Genomic DNA, 329 nt, shown 5'->3' with positions numbered 1-329 from the left:
TGGGTTCAGCGGGACCGGGGCAGAGAAAGTGGCTCTGGAGACCCCCCCCACCCTGCCCCTGCCCCACCACCCTCCCGTGCAGAATAAATAAGGCAAAAATAAAGCGAGCCCGAGGAGGTGGCAGCCAGTAGTGAGTGCGAGAGGGAGCTGCAATGGAAGAAGCCGGGATCCCCCGGAGGAGCGGCGGCGGCGGCGGTCTCGGCTCCCTCAGAGGCGGGATGTGGCCAGCGCGGGCGCCCCTCTCCCCTGCACGGGAAGATGCAATTGCAGGTTGAGCCTCGCGTCTCCATCCCGCCTCCGCGGGGAAGCAGCGGGGCGGCTCGGGGGGG

Source organism: Gavialis gangeticus, unplaced genomic scaffold (genome assembly GCF_001723915.1).
Source record: "Gavialis gangeticus isolate Ggan-Ray unplaced genomic scaffold, GavGan_comp1, whole genome shotgun sequence".
NCBI lineage: Eukaryota > Metazoa > Chordata > Crocodylia > Gavialidae > Gavialis > Gavialis gangeticus.
This window is presented reverse-complemented; position numbering follows the sequence as displayed.